General features: G+C 39.7%; 1 long non-coding RNA gene across 1 annotated transcript; it reads left to right on the plus strand.

Annotated features, from left to right (window-relative positions):
- Positions 1–217: 217 nt before the first annotated feature.
- LOC103145566 (uncharacterized) lies at positions 218–9,673 on the plus strand. The gene is made up of 2 exons (XR_477036.2): positions 218–1,857; positions 7,368–9,673. It is a non-coding gene; the product is annotated as an uncharacterized LOC103145566 (long non-coding RNA).
- Positions 9,674–20,013: the final 10,340 nt, after the last annotated feature.

The following is a 20,013-nucleotide window of genomic DNA, read 5'->3' on the forward strand; positions in this document are numbered from 1 at the left end:
GTGTCTCCGGGCTTACAATATTTGTATTTTTGTCTGTCCACAGGCAATCCTTGGCTGAATGATACAAACACATTCCTCTGGTGTCAAAGATGTAAAGACATGCTGAACGAATCCTGATGGGTTCTTAGAGAGACGAGGCACCACCATAAAAAAAAGACAAAAAAAAGGGGGTGTGAAGGTGGTGGTGGCAGAGGAGGGGGGGGGCATTGCAAGCTTCTGGAAGGAAAAGGGAGGAGAGAGTGAGCTGCATGACTCAGAGCTCAGCAGCGAGGAGACACTGTATTCTGCATGCAAGAGGAGCAGCGGAGGCAGTGCTAAAGGATCGCTAAGGAGGAATATGGAGCAAACACAGAAGGGGCTGGAGCAGAAGTAAGCTGTCACTGGACAGGCAAAGGACGGCGTGAGGATGGAGGCTGCCGTGCTGGCGGGCAGTGAGAAATAGGCCAAGTGAATCAGCTTGCTGGAGGGTGAGTTTAGGAACTTAAGTGTTTAGTATGACTGAAGGTGGCTGAGGGAAGGTTGAGTGAAGGTTTGCAGCAAGGACTGTGGATGGGGAGCTTCAAAGGTCAAGAGGGCTGTGTTAATGAACGATTGCTTCATTTCCCACTGGAGAAGTCCAGAGTAACCATCTCCCAGCTTAAGGGAGAAGGCAAACCGGAGGGCTGCAAATGAGAGAGAAAGCTTTTTTAAGACTGACCACGGGAGATGAAGGTAGAGAAAAAGTGACATAAGTCTCACCAAACTTAACGATTTAACCAAAAAAAAGTGCAGAAACAGTTGAAAAAAAGGAGGATTATTCATCATGAAGACCGGAAATCTCAAATGTGATACAAATACGTCACAAGGTACCTGTTAAAGATTTTTGACAGGCCAATCTGGAAAGAACTTGTGCAACTGCTTTTTTTTTTATTCTACTGGATTTTTAAAGCTCAGACAACCTGCGTCACACGATGGCCATAAAGAAAGCTGCCGCCTCACGTTGACACAAGATCCCAACAAAGTAGCCAGAGTTGGCTTCTTGGAGGACATTTGGCCAGCTATGAAGCCCCTCGGAGACACTGGAATGACTAAAAGGAGAAAAGCTGGATGTTGACGTGGAACGGCCAAATCGAAAGGAAGAATCCATTTCCACGAAACAATGTGATCGCCTTCCTCCTTTCGCTTGAGGATAATAGAGATGAACATGCTGGACTGAAATGCTACTCTGAATCTCTGTCAGGTGAGATTAGCTGACGTCCCTGAGGCTTATGTTATAATTATCTTGTCCTGGAGTGATTGGAGTAATTCCTGATCTCAGAAAATGGCCACGTTACAGAGATTTGGCAGGTGGAGGACCTCTTGAGCACACACGCGAGGAGATTCTTTAATCAGCATCGGCGCAAAGGGTCGTTGGACGGGTGGCAAACTTGTGCTCTTTGCTTTTGTCTCTAAGGTAGTTAATGTCACCAGGGTGTTAAGTTAGAAACTGTCCAGTCTCTGACTGGACGACACAGTGCCACGCTCTCCGTTAGGCTGTGGACAAACCGACTGTGTGTTAATGTGGGGCACCCGTTATGGCTTAACCGTTTCCTTTTGCACATATGTGGGTGTGACTATCGATTAGCGTGTGCTCACACTGAGCGTTGAAGACGGCTGTGTCAGACTGTGTGAGCGTCTGCATGGATTCTCCTCGCCAGTGACAGACCTGGACCAGAACAGCAGCGGGTGGAAGGGGGAAAGGGAGGCGAAGGAAAAGGAGAAGGAGCAAGAGGAGGTGACAGAAACACAAAGGACGGAGAGGGGGGAAACGCAACGAAAATGCTCAGATAAAGAGAAGAAACATAGGAGTCTTTGGCTGCCACCCTGGTGCGATGTGTGGTGAGTACGCATCACTCCCTTTTTTGCCACACTTTCATATCAGTGTCCTTGCATAGGTGTCGGTGAGTAATTTCTCCGATACAGACGACAGAGCTCAGGGGGTTTGTTGGATGGAGGTCATGTAATACTGTAGAAACCCACAGGATGTCAGGGTCTGGAGTGGGACGCTTTATGCTTCCACACTGTGATTCAAACTGTTTAATCTAGGTCACATGACAGTGGTATCCATGGGTCACATGACACTCCTGCCTGGGAGCAAATTGAAGACCAGACATTAGCGAGTCAGAGTGGGGAGGATTCCTGAAGGTGTTCACTGATTAATGAAGGGATACGTAGCGAGACGACTGCACTTCCCTAAAATTCCAGGTTTTGACACAAAGTTGTACTCTCTCCCTTTTCTCAGCCCATCATGAAATCACTCAATCTTACACGAGACACATTTTCCACCCTTTGTTGCCCCTTTCCAAGTCATGGGCTCACATGGACCAAGCAGAGCTGCGGCTGAAGAGAAGTGACAGTTGCTTGATGGCCGCTGGCTCTAAATGCTCGTGGAGCAGGCCAGCCGAGCTCGTAATGAGACCGTGGAACATTCTAGTGTCACAACGATCCCACTCCCACACCATATCTAAATCAGTGGAGTGTGTGTGCGTGTGAGCTTGAGGAAGGGGGGCAGAAAAGCTGGTGTCTCTCTGCTATAGATGCTGAAGGTTATTGCGTCTTAGAAGTGTCTTGAAGCAGCTTGTTCTGTGCCTGTGTCTCTCAGTGATCCCTGTGAAGACTCCACTCCATTGTCGAGACTTTCTGTAAAAGTCAATAGCAGCAGCAGTCAATAACTCCAGACAGTACGTCCTCTCCCGGATCATTGCCTGATGAGCAGCTTAATAATACAGCCCAGATAGACTGTTTATGTTTGACCTTCTCATTCTGTCGTCTGGCAGAGCGGTAGTGGCGCCGTGTACCTTGGAACGTGGCCAGTGTTAACGAGGTCACGGGTCTTAATTGAAAAAGTCGAACAGAGAGGTTGGGCATACATTCCCTTGTAAAAGAATTCACACTCTGAGCTTTTTCTTCTTTACGTTTCTTTTTTTTTAAGTTACAACCACAAACTTCTGTGTGTTTCACTAGACTTTGATGTGACAGACCAACACAAAGTAGAGCAAAAATGTTATTTTTTCTGGGATTACAGTGTGAAAGGTGTACATTTTGTAAGGTAAATTCAGATGTGTCTTTATTTGCTGATATGTTTAGTCATTGTTTGTGTTCCTTTTTATGTAACCAGATGTGCAGATGTGGAGCTACTTGTGCAAGTAGAAATCTAGGCTCTGGGCAAGTCTGAAAGCATTTTACAGAGCAAACATGCTTTGCAAAGTTTTCTTTTTACATTCAGAAATTCAGACTTTAAACCCCCCCAAAAAATACTCTGCAAGAATAGAGACTTCTTTGCTCTCCTTGAGCTAGAGGAGAAAAATTGTTATGTCAGCTCTTGATTAAGAATTATTTCAGCTTGTTCTGATGTACACCCTGTGTGATGTCCAAGACTTATGAAGTGGGTCTGCTGCAGTGGGAAAGGTATCCGGACCAGAAAGATCTTTGCTCTCACTATTATGACCTCATGTAACCAAAACAAATTGTTCTCTTCCTAAGGAGTGTGTATAGGGCACTAGAAAAGGTGTTCTCCAGTAATTTCTTTAAATACTTCCACAATGTTTTTGTAACAAAAATGCTAGGCATATAACAAACCCAACATGCTAGGAAAGGCTGCAGCTGGGAAAAGGTCTAATGGCGGGGTTACGGCACACGTTCTGATAAAACTTCCTGCAGTTTCAATAAACTAGAGGAAGGAATATGAAGGACACTTAATCATTTTCTTGGTAAACAATATTCTCTCCCTCTCAAGTCTTCTAATTCAATACTTGAGCCTTTCACTGTGATGACAACAACTAGTTCTTTGGGATATAAACTCTACTAGTTTAGTTCATCTGAGGACAAAAGATTCTGCCCGTCATTCCTGGTTAAATAACTTAATCTCACACAGAATGAAGAATGTCTGCTTTTAAGTCTCACCACTGAGTCTCAAATGGATTTAGGTCTGTACTTTGTGCCACTCATAAATATTGAACTAATGCTTTTCATTGGAGTTCTGGATGAGCGAGGTGGTTGTCCTAATGGGACGTGAACCTCTGCCTCAGGCACAAGTCTTTTGCACGTTTTAACTTGGATCTTTTGGTATCTGGTTATTTAACTCCCTCTAGATTCCCATTGACTGTAACTACTTCACACGAAAACATTCCTAATGGATAATGCTGTGACCGTCATGTTTCACAGGGATGGTTTATCCCAGACGATGTGCTGTGCCAGCTGTCCGCCACACGGCTTTTTACATGTTGGCCAAAACTTTCTATTAAATCTCCAAATAGAACTTCCTGCAAAATGTGTGTCTGGTTTATTCTTTCTCTCTCAGAGATTGTGTCGATGCATATGGTACCCGCGCCCTTTTATGGATACTCTAGCAATGATGGCTTTTAAGAACGGTTTACTGCTGCAGGGCAAAACTAACTTTTAGGACGAATCTCTTCAAATCCGCCTGTGTGTTCCCCAACAGCGGTGGTGCTCCTTAAAATGTTTGATTTGCTTTCAAAGCACTTTAAAAACTTGAAAAACAAAACATCAAAGACGGGAAACTTTTATTAAATATTAACAAGACTGCAATTTTGGCTCAGTTAAATTGCAGTCCAATTTAACTGACCAACCAAAAGGACCGTGGAGTTTTCTTTGCCCCGAGGCAAACTTTTTATCCCTCGCTTACTACTGTAAATTTGAATCACATTCCGACTAGATCCATAAACTTATAACTCAGTACGCTATCAGTACGCTATCACTAATAATACATAAAGCAAACTGTTTTATTTATGAAGTTTGCCGAGATCATTTCATAACTTTAGATGACTGATTGCACCTGCAAAAAAGTGATTAAAAAAAACCTGATGTTGTAACTATGAGCATAAATTAAACAATAATATTGCAATATTAGCTATGCATTTGACAAGCGGTGAGATTTACATTCACTGTGGTTTGTTGCTTCCCATATGACTTCTCTCTTACAGTTCCGGTAGCACACATTGCAAATAGATGATGTTCATAGAAATCATATTGGGTATAATGTGATCTGACAGGAAGAAGAGGCAGAGTGGCTATCTGCTCCAACCATGATGAATAATATGCATGAGTTTCATGGGGCAGAATGCTTCCCTTTGCATAGTCAGTGGGGAAGCTAATGAGGAATTCCCCAGTTTCTACTGCTCTGCACAGTAACTGCTTTCCTTGCTTAATTCAAAACTGGCTAAGCATACTCCCAGTTTGTCATAAATAGGCAAAATTATGCAGGACTTGATCCTAACAAGCAATGTTGCTTAAATCTTATTATTTATGAAAAATAAATAAATAAATAAATTTAAAAAAATGAAAATGCTGAACCAACTTAGAGCACAATCTGTCTGTAGTCATACTGGAAGAAACTTGTGTAAATCACAAAGCATATCCAATAACTCCTTACAAATGCTACAAACATAGCCACTTCCTGTTTGATGGTGAAAGATTAACGAAGACGTCCTGTTGTGTTTTGTAAATGTCATTCAAAGTTATAGACATAGTTTTCATATTCATGGAGGGTCATTAACAGGAATCTGTTAAAAAAAATGTCTTGGATTTTCTGCTTTACAGTAGTTTTCTAGTAGTTAAAAAATAAAAGGGAAATAGGCTGCAGCAGAATTATAACGTGACTGCTCCTAATTACAGTAATGAAGATGAGTCGTAGAGGCTTGACTATACGGGTTGTCTTGAAATATTAATTAGAACTGACTTAACGCTCGAGTTGCTGCAATTCATTATGATGTGTTTCTGAAAAGAAGGCAGAGGGGAGAGAGTAGGAGAGGAGAGACAGTGTGTTGGTCCAATATCTTGATGCACATTTGATGCAGCAGCGGTCCAGTGATGAAGCCTGTGCCCAGAGGGGAGCGTAGAAGTCAAGACACATGTATGGAGTACAGTCTGCATGTGTCCAGAAATCTATGTATTCTTAAGAATATAAAGAAATCTTTACACAAGAAGGACATAACTGAAGCAAAAACAACTGATTAAGAAAAACACAGCAGGTGAAGGTGATTAAAGGACGTAATTTTGAAAATAATGTCGACAAACGATTTCATCCAGAACAACGACCTCAAACTCCAGTCCTCAAGAGTTGGTCTCTTTAACTTTTAGGTGTCTCTGTGCTTCAGGACACCTGGCTCCAATATTAGCTCATTAGCTCTGCAGAGCTTGACCGCATGCTCGTGATGCAGTTTGCCGTTAAATTCAAGCGTGTAGGACAAACGGGGAAAAAAATGTAATAAATAAAATAAGTTGCAGGACTCTGGTCTCAAGGACTGCAATTTGAGACCACTGATCTAGAACTAAAAGGGGAAAAGCCTGACAAATAATCCAGGACAGTGTTTCCCAATGCTGGTCCTTGAGGCACACTGCCCTGCACGTTTTCTGCACTTTTCTGCACTTTGCTTTATGGCAGACTAACAAGTAATTGTTGAACTGCAATCATCTGAATCAGGTGGCAGTAATGCTGATTAACATTTTTTGCCAACTGCCTATAAAAAGAACAACAACAACAACAACAACATGCAGGGGCAGGGTATCCTGAGGACCAGTGTTGGGGAACAGAGACTCATTTTAATACAATTTCAAATAAGTCCATAAACACAAAATATGGGGGAAAAAAAGTAAAATGCTGTGAATACTTCCAGATTCACCATAACTTACAGGTGAAAAGGGATGGGACTAACATTTAGCCGTTATTTTTATTAGTTTTTTGCAAGCGAAGTGAGAATGAACAAGACTTTGTCAGTTTCTCCGACTGCGGGGAGTGATCAGATTTCTTAGTGCCAAAAAATGAGGGAGCAATTTTATTTACACTCCCACTTTGCTACTCCACTTGCTCCATTGTTCAGGCGTCTATGATCTCATCTGCAGAGCAGCGACATGGACAGACCCTTCAAGAACTTATTTAGAGTGCAATACTTCAGGTTTTTTTTTTAAATGACGTACTTTTTAAGAAACTTTAATATGAAGTATTTAAAACTTCTTTGACAAAACTTCTCTCTTTGTCAGAGAAGTTGGAGGGTTGGAAATATTGAATGAAAACTACAGAATTCAGTGGTTATGGAGGCTTTTAACGGCCTGACAACCCGGGAGAAGAATGGCAAGAAGAAATGTTTATTTAATCTTTTTATTTTTTCCAGATCTGAAGTTTCTACCTACAGTCAGACGGACACGTTTGTTAATGAAAGTCATTCTTTCTCAGAAATATTTAACCTGAGTTCTCCTTCTCTCTCTTTCGCATCGATTTTCTTTCGTCAATATCCTCCTCCCCTTTCTTTGCCACCTCCTACATATTTTTTTTTTTTTTTTTTAACCAACCCCACTCCTACCCATAACCATCATCCGACTGTCCCCAACAGGCACTGTGCCCTCTGGTGGTGGGGTTCTGTGATGGTAACCATGATACCCGGAAGCCACTATGTCTGCAGCGCTCACACCAGAGAGGATGACTCAACTAATGACCGCGAAGAGCGAATTTTAGCTGTGCTGGGCATCATTGGGACCATCCTAAATCTGTTGGTGGTTATATTCGTCTACATCTACACCTCCGTCACCTGAGGGTTCCCACAGGACCTCGACGAAATGTGCTGGTGCCAAAGCCTCCTCCTGCCGCTGCATCCCCGCCTCTGGAAGTAGTCACGTACTTTTAGAGGGTTTGCTTCACTGGCTGTTGACATGCAAAGTTTAGACATCTGCAGGAACTCTAACTCCACTGCAGCATGTAGGGCAACGATGGGGTGTTAAACCAAAACTGTGTTTTCACATTTTATAAATATTCACATCTGTAATACCCTAGTAATCAAGGCGGAAAAACAGGTTTTTGCTCTGAAATCTGACTGTGAGGCCTAATCCTTGCTGTGGAAATGCTAAGCTTTGAGCTTTTTTCTGTATTTTTGAAAGAGTTGAGGTCATCACTGCCACTGGAACTGCCAGCCAATGTTACAATCCCATAGGAGCAACAGGAGAGCTCTTAGCTAACTGGAGAAAATTAGAAGATAGCGCCATTACTTTTTTTGACACCAAACTGTCAAAAACTAAACCAGTAGCAGAACGCTTTGAGTCAAATGGCACCTAAACATCTCCTCAAACTGTACATTTGTGTAATTTAAGAAAGTATAGCCATTCCTATAAGAATATCCATTCCTTTTCATTTTGTGGAGTTCAAGAATTTAGTTTTACATGGAACTGACGTGTCCGCACCTGAGCACACCTGAGGAGAGATTCCTGGCTGTGCTGGGAGTCATTGGGATTGTCTTAAACCTGCTACTGCTTATCTTTGTGTATATTTACACCTCCATTTGATGGAGCCTTGTAAATATGTATTTCAATTCGTCTTCTTCTTATGGTGGCTTTTGAGATTACTTGCACATCTTCAGATCATTCAAATTTTCATATTGCAACCACAATTGTAAATAAAAAAAAATATATAAAAAATTAGCTTGGTTCATAAGTAATATCAGGTGAATTTTATGTGGAATTGAGCTAATATGAAAGTGTTGGTTATTTTAATGAAAAAGCAATGATATAGAGAGTTTTAGCAGGGAGACACTTTCTTTGTTTGGACTTCTCGACAGTGTCGACCTATTCTCTACAGTTTGTATTTTTATGATCCAGAGCTTCGTGTGTGGTCAGTAAACTGTCTACCTGTGTTTGCATTGCCTCAGTGAAATATTTTTTCACAAAATTGGACCAAAATTGAAATAAACGCTAGTTTTCTATTTCTTCTACATGCTTACTGACACTGAAATCAGGAAAAAAAAAATAAAAAGTTACAAAATTCTGTTGGTGATTTGATCCATGCAGAAAACCTGCATATCATTGAAGATCACTCTGCTAATGTTGGCTGTCACAGAGTGACGGGTATTTTTATGCTGTCACGTTTCTTTGATTGGATTAGAGACCCAGACATGGAGGAGCGGCATCGGAGAGAGCAGGCCCTGAAACTGAGGCAAAGCCACTTGGATTTAGACAGCAGACAGTTATGGCTGACCTCAAACAAAGTCGAAGAGGAGCGGCAGACAAAAGGAGAACAGAAAAACTCCGTGAAGGAGTCCACTATCTGTTGCAAAACCAACGAGGGGGTTAAGAACCCGTTTCACTATGCTGGAGCGACGTACCTAAACAGATGTGAGTTTAGGTTGAAGCAACGCATATCTAATGTTGAAGTGGACCCAAACACAGCTGACAGGAGAGCAGCACAGACTGGGCTGAATCTGCACCACATCCTGGTCGTTCTTTTCTCCACCAACAAACTAACGCCTGAGAAGACATAAAAACTCATCCATTCCTGCTGCTGCTTTACAAACTGTTGTTAAGGAAACAGATACACTAAAAAAAAAAAAAACTGCCCATGTGTCTATGTGCAATTTAACATGTTGGCTCATGTGGAAAAGTGTTACGATTTTTGAGTAATTCTGTTAAATTGTTGTCACGCAGTGTACTGTCTCTCTGCAGTTTCCCCTTTGTTTCTCTGGTTTACAAATCCAGAGACCAGCAGCGTTGAACGAAGTTTGGACTGAAAGTGACAACAATATATTTTTATTATAAGGTGTTGAAGGTTCAATGGGAACACCATAGACAAAGAACATTACAGATATTCATGTGAATGTTTAGAACATATACATTTAGTTGTTTAACTTTAGTCCCCCCCCCCAAAAAAAAAAAACTGATGCATCTATTTTACACATTTGAATTTTCATATTCAGAGGTAAATTTCAAAAGATCTCTTCCACATTTCAAAGTCTGGAAGATCCTCATAGATAAACTGCCTCTGCCTCACTTGGATTTACTTCTATGAACTTGTGGTTGGTTGATTACTTGTACATTTACTGCTGTTTGCTGCTCTGTTCAATGTTAAATTTGCAGCAGCAGAGTAACAAACATTAATGTCAGAAAAACTAAATTTTTCATTTCACTCATAAGCTTTTAAGGGTGAACAATGCCTAAAAATCCTGAAATCATCCAGTTAGATCTTTACATAATAATCAGCACGAATGCCCAATTAATTTAGGGCTTTCACTGATTTTATTTGAGCAGTTATTTAACCAACCTGTAATCTTACATGCAATTTCAGTGATTTCTAAAAATAAAGTTTGGGTGCACATGCACTAGATTGAATTCATAAATGTACTTCAGTAAAACGTCCGGCTGTGGCCTCTGGCAGAGTTCGTGTCAATCTGTGTTCATGAGGAAATCGGGAACAAACCAGGGTCAAGCCAGTCATGAAAAACGCTACAGTATGCGAGTAACTCTAGACAGTGAAGTGTGGTAATGATCTAAGATGTAGCGCTGAGCAAGAAAGAAGCCACGTCTGCAAAATACCTTAAAGCATAAAAGCAATTTGCATCTGCCCACCTGGATGAGCCAGAGGCCTATTAGAGAAAAGCTTGAGAGACTAAAGGTGTAGAATGATCAAAGAGTTTCAAACCCTAAAACAATGTACCACCTCTCAAGCTTCAAAATGACAGCCTCGTTGGGTCGGTGTAGCTGACAGTGGTACTGATGCGTTCTTTGATTTTAGCTCAAATCTTCAAAAAAGATGATTGAAACTCTGACACGGGATGACAGTCCCAAATGCACAATCAAAAGATTCTTTATTGTTAAAGCCTGCCAACATTAACCGTTTTGAAGTGCCCAGTTTTGATCGCTGTTAACAGTTTGTGGACTATGTTCAAAGAAAACAATTTATTCAAATTCTTTTTGAAAGTTAAATGCTCAAATAACCTAAATTATGCCAGACGTTTGTTTCAGAATACAAAAAAAAAAAAAACAAATGTTATTGCTCTGCAACGTACTCATGGACATTTATCCAAATATTACTGTGAATGTACTTAGAAACACTTAAAACTTCTATGTATAATTTCAACTCAATATGGATTATTGAACGTCGACGCCAAAGTCAGACTTGAGCTGTTAATCCTTGGTTTCCTTTTGAAATAACAAACAGAAAATAATATTCCAGGAAAATCAACAAAATGAGCTTAACGTTCATGCTGATGATGTGGATATAAACTGCTGATTAGGGAACTAAAAATCATGATGCTTTGAAATCAGTCTTTTGAAATGATAGCTATAGATATGTTTATGTTGAGATTGCTTTACAATATGGATTTCATTTTTGTATAATATACTAGGATAACTGTGGCTAAACCGATTCACACTGAGATTACCAGTTTTGCTTGGTCAAAATACTGCCTTTAAAAATAAGCTAAAAGTTCTCCACTACTCACTAATGTTTCAGAGATCGATTAGACCATCAGTATAACTTTGATCAACTGTTCATCTTTTTAGATCCCTTTGTAATAAAGCTCTTCTTTTCTGAATGACAACATAAACTTGGAACAACAACGCTCAAAAACATTTACGCTTCCAATAATTAGCATAAAGCAATAGTAACTAATTTACCTACTTAAAAAGGATCTTCCAGTAGACTTAAAAAACGTCTACTTAATTTTTATATCAATACTGATGTTTCACCTTCAGCACTTTGAACTTTCAGTACTTGAATTATCAAAAGAGATGGAAAATTCAGCATAAAACTGACATACAGTATGTAACCAAGTGAAGCACTCCACTCTAAAAAAATGACGTAGCAAAAAAGGAATCGTTGCACCTTATCGTGCTGACTAATATTGCATACATATCTGCATATTGATCACTTTTAAAAGCTGATCTATTATCATGGCTGCATCCAAGCTGTATCAAAATGCAGTTCAAGTTTCCCCTCGGGACCAGTTTCAGTGTGTGCTCTGTGGACCAATAAGAGGAGAGAGCCCTGAGGGCGAATCCTGACCATCTGCTGCCCAAATAGATAGACACCATGTGCATGCACACACACACACACACACACACACACACACACACAGCATGGGTTTCTTTTTTTACCAACTGAAATCCTCACTTGTCACTACTTTTTTTATTTTTTACTATGCATGAAACCTTTTTCTTATGTACCTGAATTTTATCGGAAAACCTAGAAAGAAGTCTAAAAGTAAAAAGGATGTAACCAAACTAAGCAAAGCCTTCTCTTGATGCACGACGTGATTTTCATTTTCAAAACATTTTGACATTGACTGCATGAGCGAATTCAGACAACCAAGTTGTATAATATTCATTAATGTTGAAATCTGGCAAAAACAAGTGCCTGGTGGGGAAAATTTGGCCATAACATATTCCTTTTTAAAGTGAATACTATTTTCTGCATTCAGCCTCACATCTCCACCCAGAGGAAAAGCCTTGATATGCATGACAAGTTTTGTCATCTTGTCATTTTTCATTTAAATGCAAACTATTTTATTAGTTTATCAGAAATGGGCAAAAAAAAAAGAGAGAGGTAGATAATATCCATTTGCCAAAGTTTTATATAATAATCCGATTTTTAAAGTGTTTTTCTGGTAAAACAAAGATGAAAGATGTCTGCAATAACTACCCGGTTGTTCACGTTTGCTTTCGTGAGCAAGTGATAAAAAACTAATTTATCAGCAAAAAGGAGAATTTATCAGATGACTTGACAACATTTTTCACTAAGCTGACAAAGAACAAATGTTTTGAGATTTGATGTACTTTCGTATGTAAAGGTGTAAATATGTACATGTATAGATACAGAAATGTCCATAAAAATAAAAAATTATTCTGTCAAAACAGCCTGTTTCAATACACCTAATTTATTATCATTTCATTTTGTTATTGGCTATTTCTCTGACAACATTCAGCTATTGTGACAACGAGAATGATGAATGATGCACCATGTATTTGGTGCTCAGAGACACTGAAACCTTTTCAAATCTAATAGGATGTCAACCTTTTGAGCTACTTTTTACACTTACATGTAAGTTGTCTTTTTAGGCCTGTTGGCCTTGTTGTTATTTCACTCCACCCATCGAGACAACTTATGGAAGTTAATTGATTCTTTGCGTATGCTACTAATCGGAGATCGTGACTTTGGTTTAAGAGTTGGAGTTGTGTTGCAAAACCAAAGACTTAAGACTTGACTCACTCTAGAGCTGTGCTTCTTAACCTGGGTTCGGTCGAACCCCAGGGGTTCGATGAGTCGGTCTCAGTGGTTCGGCGGAGCCTCTGCCGCAGAGGTAAAAACACACTTGTGTAAAGTCGTTTTGAAGCCCCGCTTTGCCATCACTTGCTGCAGAGGATCACGTTACATTGCTGAGCCAATCAAAGCTGCGGAGGAGCACTGATTGAAGGAGCTCCACTCTCAGCATGGATTTGAACTTGTGTCTTGTGTTACTTCATCAAAACTCACCGTTTTTACCAAATTCTGTAGCTTTCGCTGTACTTCTAAAGCTGCTCCTTAGTCGCATCTTTTCGGGGTTGGTACTGCCTCTAGTGGCGTGGGGGTGGTAACACAACTAATATAATTGCATTACTAAATCAGAATACCGCAAAGTCTTTATTATTTATTATTAATTTTTCATTCTCTTAAGAATGTAGAGCTAATTAAGTGATCTAAATAAGACCTTAAAGTGGTTCCAGTTTGTCTTGATGGCCAACCTGCTGAAACTGTAGCAAATTTTAAATACCTTGGGTCGTTCCTGGACAGTCAGCTCAACTTTGCTAAAAACACTGACTATATTTTGAAGAACTGTTCTCAGAGACTCTACCTTTTAAGAAGACTTAGTTATCATGGGGTGACCCAACTAGACTCTAGTTGGGTCACCCCAATGTCTTGAATTTTGGAGGGAAAATAATCAGATTTTATTTATCTCTACAGAAGGGTTCAGTGAATGCGCATATGAAACTGGTGGGTTCGGTACCAAAAAAAAGGTTAAGAACCACTGCTCTAGAGTCTTGGCTGAGAGCCAAGTCCGGTCCTCAAGAAAAACTACGCTGCATGTTTTAGATGTGTCTCTGTTCCAGAACCCCTGATTCAAATGACTGAATGACCTCCTCTGCCATTGTGCCATCAAGTGCTACAGAAGCCTATTAATCACCCACTTATTGAAGTCTGGTGTGTGGCAGAACGGGCTTTCTAAGTTGCTGTCCTCTGAGAAAGGACCTCAACTTTCTCAGCGATGCGGCCCGAGAAGGTTGCTCTCCTGTACGACAGCTAGAGACCTCAGCTCTGACAGGCTTAACATGCATTTTCTTCTGCGAAAGGGTACGCTTTATTTATTCACAATTGAAAATCATAAGGTCTGTTTAACGTTAAATGACTTCAGGTTGTTTGGTCAGAACAAAATAAACTTGGCTTGCCTCCAGCATCATGTTCTCTTAGAATGAATAGAAGAAAACCCTCCTAATCCTATTTAGTGTTGTATTTTTTTTAAAGAAGTTGACAATATTAAGTGCCATGTTTGAATCCTGACCTGGGGTCTTTCTGAACGGGGTTTGCATGTCCTCATTTTCCATGGGAGACTTAATTTGAGCTTACATCTCAAAGAGGTAGGACTGGATTTGGACTTTGTTGTAATTTGAGTATTGGAGTCTAAACCGAGGCCCCCGATCCAGGCATCGGGCGCCCGTTTCCTGCAGGTTTTAGATACGTCTCTGTTTCAACTTCAAGTTGAAACTGAGACCAGTTTAATTTGTTTTAAGATAATTAAACTCTGTAACAACTCGCCAGCACGTTCCTGTGGCATGGCTTTTGGTTTCCTCCATTCTATCACAAGCAAGCTGCAGACATAAACACCTTCAGGCCCTCCAATGTTTCCTCTGGAGACTGCAGTCGTGCATCTCTTCCTCCCACACTCACACAGTATGACATGTGCCACAATAAAAAACAGTTTCATCACTTATGGCATTAACTCTTTCATCTCTGGGAGGTTTAGATCGAAACCTAGACCATCTCCATGTCTGTGTAGAAAAACCCTGCACAAAGAACCCCAACTGTGAGCTCTGTAAAGCTGTGAAGTGATCTGTGGGGATACAGAGATTGCTGTGACAAATGTGAAGAAAGAGCACTGAATCCATTTACGAAAACAATGACACCCCCCACAGCTATGTTTTAATCTGTAAGCACCGAGCCCTCCCCACGGCTGTTTATAATCTCTCTCGAAGTTCTCCTGTGCCCCTTGATCAACGCACAACAAACGTTAATGTTTTACTATGCAAATTATACAAAGCGTTTTACGGAAAATAACATTTTGTTAGTTTTTGTATTTTTTAAAATCCAACTACTGAGCATACAGACTGCTGCTGCCCGACTTCTGACAGAATGGGACATTCTTAGGAGCTCAGTGACTTGCAGGAAGGCACCGTGACTGGTAATAAGTCCAGTATGGAAGTTTTCTTACAATTACATACTCAGTCTGTTAGCAGTACCACAACAAAGCGGAAGCAAGGCAGTCGTCTAATCAATATAAAATATGTAAATGATTACTAGAAAACCATCACCGTGTGCTTGTGGCCAGGCAGCCCTGGGCATGGAGCCAAATCAAAAGTCACTGCTGCTTTTTTTAACAATAAATTTCCAAAATATGAAAATAGAGAGTCTCTAAAGCAAAAAAACAAAACAAAAAAAAAAACAGAGATGAGTGGAATGAAACAGAGGACTGCCAGTAGAAAGAGGAACCCAAACCAAAACTGAAGGCAGACGTTTGGCTGCTTAAACCAACTAACCAAAAGGTTAAACCAAAAGGAGGGTCATTTTTCCTGTTTGGAGCTGCCAAGCTTTTACAATCATCATTTTTCTTTGTTTTTATTGGTTTCTTTTCTCAATATAACTGTGCCAAAACTTTATTCAAAGCAATATTGTTTTTATAGTTCACATTCAAAGTTCTGTTAAAGGTTCTGTTCAAGTTTTTTTGTTTGTTTTGTTTTTATTAAGTTTGCCTTTTATTTTGCATTTACAATAGTTTTTTTTTTTTTTTTTACTTTTACAAATAATACTGGCACATTGATAAGGAACTTTAACCCATGTAAAATGGACACACTGGAATTAAAACTATATCAGTGTGTCTGATCTTTATTTGATATAACGGTGGTACCGTCCAAGACCACCAGCTGAACGTTTCCAACATGAGATGAATTTTGGATGAAGGAATCTTGAGTCTCCTTGAGGGAGAGAGGACTGAAACCGATTATTTTCTCTGCTGGGGAGCCGTGCAGAGGCATTTCATCGCTTGGATTGTCAAAGCAAAGCTCCTTATTTCTTTGAAATATAGTCCGTCACAGAATATGTGCTAGCAAACTAGATTATTAGATAGAGCAGCAGTGGTGTATGTAAAAAGGTGTAGAGGAGCGGTCTCCACACCTCTTTACATACGCCGCACAGCCCTGCAGGCTGCACAGCTGCTCAGTCAAAGAAAATATGATGGGCCATTCTACATGTTTAGCTGTTTAAAAGCAAGAAACTGACGTGACAGATATGTTGCAAGAGATGCTGAGTTAAAGCAGAAGGGATGTCAACAAACACCAAAAATCCGTCATTGTTGTTTTGATTTTTTTTGTTTTTTAATGTTCCCTTAACTCATCCGGGTTGATCCCTGCTTCCTTGCTCCTCTGGTTTGTTAATCCCTTGTTTTACCAAAGCTGTCCCGAATACAGCAGAAAACAAGATTATCACCCAAAGTGGAGGCTTAGCTTCAAGCAGTTGCTTTGGCAAACCTGATTTGTTGTGTGCAGCCATGTTCAGCGAGCCATATAAACTAACAGTGTGTCCCACGGCTCCCCATGAGAGACCCGCTGACCTGGCTAATATGGAGGCTGCCCTCTGAGCACCACAAACGCACACAGACCTTTACGCATCATAGTAGGCTATTAAGAAAGGACCTGAATCCTGCTAAAGTTCATAATCCAGTCTGATTTGACAACCTAGTGTTCCTCCCTGTCTGCTCAGCGCTGGCCTCCGCTACGTACCGCAAACATTTATGGTCCCTCCTCTGTGCCCTGGTGAATTGTTTGCTCTGTTACTATTTTAGACTTTGGTTAGATTGCCATTTCAAGCATGAACCCCATCCCTTATATGTGAGCCTAAAGCCACTGTCAACAGAACAAGAGAAGATGTTTTATATGAACGGTAAGATATTATGTCCTACTTATACCCCGGAAGTGCAGCCAGCCCTAAAGCAACAAACCAACACTTTCTTTGTTCACATTTCTAACTTTGAGAAGACTGAACTTTCTGTTGGAGTAGTTTACACTTAACTTACATCTAAATAATAAAGAACTGACTAATGAAACACAATTGCCTGATTTAAAACATAAATGCAATGTTCAGCAGTGATGCTGACTTGGTTATTATGAGGATGAGATGTGATTGAAGCAGAAACCAGGCCTGTTCCTGCCTGTTCTCTGTCACTCTCAAAGGACAAGGAAAGGAGTTTGTGTGTGGATCTGAAAAAAGAAACAGTAGCCAGACTCTGCAACCTGGTGGTTAAACAGGTTCAATAAATTCGGGGACAAGTGAAGAATATCCCAACTCTAATCAGAGAGTCAGTGAACATTAAATACTATGATTTTGTTTTTCTTTGAAATGTAAATATGCTGCGACACAGAGGCTCATTTTTCTTAGCCGCTCATCAAGCAAGGTGCAGGAATCGTGATCTTGACAAGTAAGGAAATGGCTGCGAGAAAACTGCCTAAACTTTCCCATATCTGTAGTCAGAGCAATAATTAAAGAGTTTTAAAAAAACTGGAGCAAACGTGGACGGACGAAGTCCCAAATTAGTCTCGACACAACACACAGTGAGGCGTTTGCAAGGGAAGTAAAAGCAAATCTCTAAAGCTCATTGGTGGAGAGTGAAAGTAATTTCTTTTCAGTATGAGACTATGCTACTTTAATAAAAGATTAATTTATATTAATGTTTCTCACACAACTTTCCCAGCAGTGGCAATGAATGAAGTGCATGCTGTATAGCAATTAAACTGCAACTTTTGGATTACTGAATTAAAAAAATGGCTTACAGTCAAAAAAGCAATTATGTTGTTTTCAGTGTCCAGGCACTCCGAAAAGATTTGAGGAGGAACACAGTCCGATTATGTTTCTGTGTTTACAGGGGGGAAAAAAGTTCTCTGTTTTTGCATATTCTCTGCTTGAAATAAGCTGTTGTAGAATTTGAGAAACTAAATTATTTCACTTTATTTAGTTATTTTAAGCACTTATTTTAATTGATCAGATTAAAACTGCAAAGATTTGTTTGTAGATTTGAATTTAGAAGGTGGATTTTAGTTTGCACGGAGATTAAAAAGCATTTGTTATTTACCTCTGCGGGTTTCAATTAAATCTACATTTCAGATAAGAGTCACGTGTTTAGCATCTATTGAGTCAAGAACCTGTAGTATGTTATTTTTCTCTGTTATTGACTTAAATTTGCTCTTTTGATCTTTTTTTCTTACTCTCTTAAAAAGCCCTTAAAGCCTGATGCTCGCTCAGCACAGCTGGGACTGATGGATAGCTACACACACACATTAACACACACATCTGAGGGAGATTTTAAAAAAAACATGATGCAAGAAATGCTTATTTCCCTGTAAGCTTTATTTTAAAATGGATGGTTGCTTTTGAATCCTGTATGTCTTGTTGTATTTATGTGGATTCTTATTGAAAAACTAATATTCAGAAAAGCTCTCCAACCAATCTGACTGAACTCAAACTATTTCGGGAGGAAAAATCTGCTAACTTCTCTTTCTCTAGACATGGAACGCTGGCAGAGATAGAGACAGTAGCTTTACAAAGTAGTGACTCAAGAAGTCTTATTGACATAAAATAATCTTGGCTCATCTCATTCTTTAGCAGTAATTAAACATATGTACACACATCCAGAAGAGTCCCTGAGACACTGGAGGCCTTTTGATCCTCTTCTGCAACACTCCCACTGGACAAGATGCACACAGGCACTTATGAGCCAACTTTAATGTGACTTTATGCCAAAGCTGTTGGAGGACAGCTGAGAAGTCCCTTTGCACCGAGCGGCACTCTGTGCAGTTAGCTGCACAATAAGTCCGACCTGCATCCCTTCATAACCCTCATTTATCACAGACCTGTGAGCCTCTTCAGCCTGGGGTAGAGAAAACGCAAGAATTAAACTCCAACAGCTACGAAAGCGGCGCTCGCTCTTGCTCTTCATAATCTGCATAAACAATCAGACCGTTTTCTTTATTGGGAGTTGCCGAAGTCTTGCTTTCTACTGCTTTCAATTTGAAAAGGTTTCCAGGCAGAGACATGGAGCCCACAGCGGTGCCGAGAGAAGACAGACGACGGAGGAACACTACTGAGGTAAACTCAGAATGTTACATTTAACATGGATAGTTTTCAGATAAAGTACTAGAACTGAGGTACATTATTTAAAATCTAAGGTTTCAAATAATTTAATTGGCCAGAAAAATGCTAAATTAAATTATTTATTCTTTTATTTCCCCAAGTAATAGGATTTCTTGTGCTTTTTTTAAGTAGTCTGAATTGGTTGTTCTCCAGGTTTTGTAAACGTTTTTCAATAAATAAAATTGTATTTGTATAGCACCTTTCAGTAACAAGGCATTTTTGCAGTTTTCTGGAAGTTTGTTCCAGATTTGTTGTGCATATAAACTTCAAAATATTTTGGGGACTTTAGTTTTTTTTTATTTTATTTTATTTTTTTTATTATTTTACAGCCCATCTACCTAAATAAGACAGCCTAGATTATAATGCAGATTGACTGAAAAGAAGAGGAAAGTCGACAAATACAACCAGAGAGGTTTGGTCTAAACAGCTATCTAAAGCAAGTGAGCTCTATCTAAAAGTTGTTCCTTTAACAAATTATAAAAAAATAAAAATAAAAAAAACTGACACAAGACTTTGTGATTTTCAGTGTATGTAGAAAATCACCATATTTTTGCTAAATTACTAAATATTTTACCTAAGCTGTGTTTTTTATTTTTTTCTTTTGATTAACAAAATACATAAGCACAAATTGTGTCATTCCTGTAACAAAGTCTCCAAAGATCAGCTGTGGATCACTGTGAATAGAAGATATGGTTTGTATCAGAAAAATATATGTGGGAGGAGGAGAAAGAGGGATAAAGTTTTCTTAGAGGTCACTACAATCAAAACCTTTTTCTTGTTCGTGTGAA

The sequence above is a fragment of the Poecilia formosa genome, unplaced genomic scaffold (assembly GCF_000485575.1).
Source record: "Poecilia formosa unplaced genomic scaffold, Poecilia_formosa-5.1.2 Scaffold144, whole genome shotgun sequence".
Lineage (NCBI taxonomy): Eukaryota > Metazoa > Chordata > Actinopteri > Cyprinodontiformes > Poeciliidae > Poecilia > Poecilia formosa.